Source organism: Schistocerca nitens, unplaced genomic scaffold (genome assembly GCF_023898315.1).
Source record: "Schistocerca nitens isolate TAMUIC-IGC-003100 unplaced genomic scaffold, iqSchNite1.1 HiC_scaffold_229, whole genome shotgun sequence".
NCBI classification, from domain to species: domain Eukaryota; kingdom Metazoa; phylum Arthropoda; class Insecta; order Orthoptera; family Acrididae; genus Schistocerca; species Schistocerca nitens.
Genome location: NW_026045770.1, coordinates 35,001 through 37,500, shown reverse-complemented (window position 1 = coordinate 37,500; position 2,500 = coordinate 35,001). Strand labels below are relative to the sequence as shown.

Genomic DNA, 2,500 nt, shown 5'->3' with positions numbered 1-2,500 from the left:
TGCTGCCTTCCTTGGATGTGGTAGCCGTTTCTCAGGCTCCCTCTCCGGAATCGAACCCTGATTCCCCGTTACCCGTTACAACCATGGTAGGCGCAGAACCTACCATCGACAGTTGATAAGGCAGACATTTGAAAGATGCGTCGCCGGTACGAAGACCGTGCGATCAGCCCAAAGTTATTCAGAGTCACCAAGGCAAACGGACCGGACGAGCCGACCGATTGGTTTTGATCTAATAAAAGCGTCCCTTCCATCTCTGGTCGGGACTCTGTTTGCATGTATTAGCTCTAGAATTACCACAGTTATCCAAGTAACGTGGGTACGATCTAAGGAACCATAACTGATTTAATGAGCCATTCGCGGTTTCACCTTAATGCGGCTTGTACTGAGACATGCATGGCTTAATCTTTGAGACAAGCATATGACTACTGGCAGGATCAACCAGGGAGCTGCGTCAACTAGAGCTGAGCAGCCGGCCGCCCGGGAGTGTGTCCCGGGGGCCCGCGCGAACACGCAAGCGTCCGCTCAATTATTCTGCAAACAGGAGGAGGCTGGGCTCCCCTGCACGATACACCTCGAAACCCTCTCAGGTCCCGGCGGCGCGCAGCGCCGTCCTAAGTACTTGGTCGGGTTCGAGAGAGGCGCAATCGCCCGGAGATAGGCGAGTAGACGCTTTCAGTGCGACCACCCGTGCTCCCAACTGAGCTTGCCGCTGCCGACAGAGGCCCGGGAGCGTGCTGTCGTGGTGTTGCCGGCGGGAGACAACACGCGGCCACAAACAGTGACCGGGCAGCTCCAACGCCAGCGCCACAGAGGGGCAGAGCCCCACTTGGGTGCCAAAGCGAACTCTCCCAGCACAGCGCACGCGCCAACACATCCGCACAGCTGCGATACAAACCACCTGCGAGAACCGCGGGGGCGACCGAGCAGCAGACGGCGTCGCGGCGCCGAGTGCCGGGCGGCGGCGCATCCTCAACGCACACAGTCCTCAATCGGACCAGCACACTGCAGATGTCCACCGCGCTTCGCACCGGGCCCGGGAGGACCCACTTTGGCCGCACGGCGCCGCGCGCTGGGTGCGCCGGCACGCAGATGCGCCGCCTGCCGCCTCCGTCAGCCGGCGCGCCTGCCACTGGGCGCCCCCACCAGCCGGCTGCCGCGCGTGCGCCCACGCAGCGCGCGGCCAGCACGCCGGGCGCCCCCCCCTCACCGGCCGGGGACGGTCCCACCCAGCCACCGCCGCGTATCGCTTCATACCCACATGCCCACTCACGTTCGTGGGTATGACGGGTGTCGCTGAAGCAACCGGTTAATACCTGTACCGATCGTCGATATCAACGATTCACCTCCAGCGCGAACAACCGCGCAACAACGGATTTCCAGTTCATTTGCGTAACTTGGGCAGCAAACGTAGACATCCATCTACATTTGCGACTTCTACGAGTCTTGCATGCCTGGATGTTGTGTGTCACGACGCACTCCATCAGCATACATACACGCTGCGACGTGTGCACGAAAGAACACGTGGAAGGTGGCCAGCGTACGTATGCGAATGCCATTGCACAGCTGCGAAGCGCATTCAACACGCGAACTCCTGACCGACGAGCTAGAGGTGACAGGAGGGGAGGGGGGGGGGGGGCGGGGGCGATATACGTCCTATTGCAGTACACAATACAGTGGATAGCGGGACCATGTGGAAAGTAAGCAACACTCGCAAGATGTGAGGGTACGCACCGTAAAATGAATCAATACGCAGAACACCACAGTGTGCGCGAAGTGAACTATGTTGAGATGGTTGCAATTAGGCAACGCTACACGAATTCCTAGATTCATATAACTAACAATTACAGGGCAGGTTAAGGCGCAACGTGGGTTAGGTTAGGGCGCAACGTGGGTTAGGTTAGGGCGCAACGTGGGTTAGGTTTGGGCGCAACGTGGGTTAGGTTAGGGCGCAACGTGGGTTAGGTTAGGGCGCAACGTGGGTTAGGTTAGGGCCCAACGTAGGTTAGGTTAGGGCGCAACGTAGGTTAGGTTAGGGCGCAACGTAGGTTAGGTTAGGGCGCAACGTAGGTTAGGTTAGGGCGCAACGTAGGTTAGGTTAGGGCGCAACGTAGGTTAGGTTAGGGCGCAACGTAGGTTAGGTTAGGGCGCAACGTGGGTTAGGTTAGGGCGCAACGTGGGTTAGGTTTGGGCGCAACGTGGGTTAGGTTAGGGCGCAACGTGGGTTAGGTTAGGGCGCAACGTGGGTTAGGTTAGGGCCCAACGTAGGTTAGGTTAGGGCGCAACGTAGGTTAGGTTAGGGCGCAACGTAGGTTAGGTTAGGGCGCAACGTAGGTTAGGTTAGGGCGCAACGTAGGTTAGGTTAGGGCGCAACGTAGGTTAGGTTAGGGCGCAACGTAGGTTAGGTTAGGGCGCAACGTGGGTTAGGTTAGGGCGCAACGTGGGTTAGGTTAAGGCGCAACGTGGGTTAGGTTAGGGCGCAACGTGGGTTAGGTTAGAGGCG

General features: G+C 58.7%; 1 non-coding gene across 1 annotated transcript in view; it reads right to left on the bottom strand.

The window, feature by feature from the left end:
* Positions 1-445, bottom strand: part of LOC126222406 (small subunit ribosomal RNA) — a 1,909-nt gene extending 1,464 nt beyond the window's left edge. The window contains exon 1 of the ribosomal RNA XR_007543315.1: positions 1-445. This exon is cut by the window's left edge and continues 1,464 nt beyond it. This is a non-coding gene — a ribosomal RNA (small subunit ribosomal RNA).
* Positions 446-2,500: the final 2,055 nt, after the last annotated feature.